Source organism: Austrofundulus limnaeus, unplaced genomic scaffold (genome assembly GCF_001266775.1).
Source record: "Austrofundulus limnaeus strain Quisiro unplaced genomic scaffold, Austrofundulus_limnaeus-1.0 Scaffold2020, whole genome shotgun sequence".
NCBI lineage: Eukaryota > Metazoa > Chordata > Actinopteri > Cyprinodontiformes > Rivulidae > Austrofundulus > Austrofundulus limnaeus.
Window position 1 is genome coordinate 40,644 of NW_013954422.1, and position 234 is coordinate 40,877.

The window sequence follows — 234 nt, forward strand, 5'->3', positions numbered from 1 at the left end:
TATTCACTGGAGTTACGGCCTGTCCAGCTTGGTTCCCCAATCGGCAGGCCAGAGGCACAATCATAGGACCACCTACAGTACCTGCAATATCTGCACCCAATGTGCTGCAGGCTGGGTCCCTGGAGATTTTAGAACCCCATTTTAGTGGGTACTGGGGGCCGGTCCGCTCAGTTTAAAAGTACTTGTCAATTTGTCATTCACCGGCGGTAGGTAGACAACAGATAAGTGTTGACG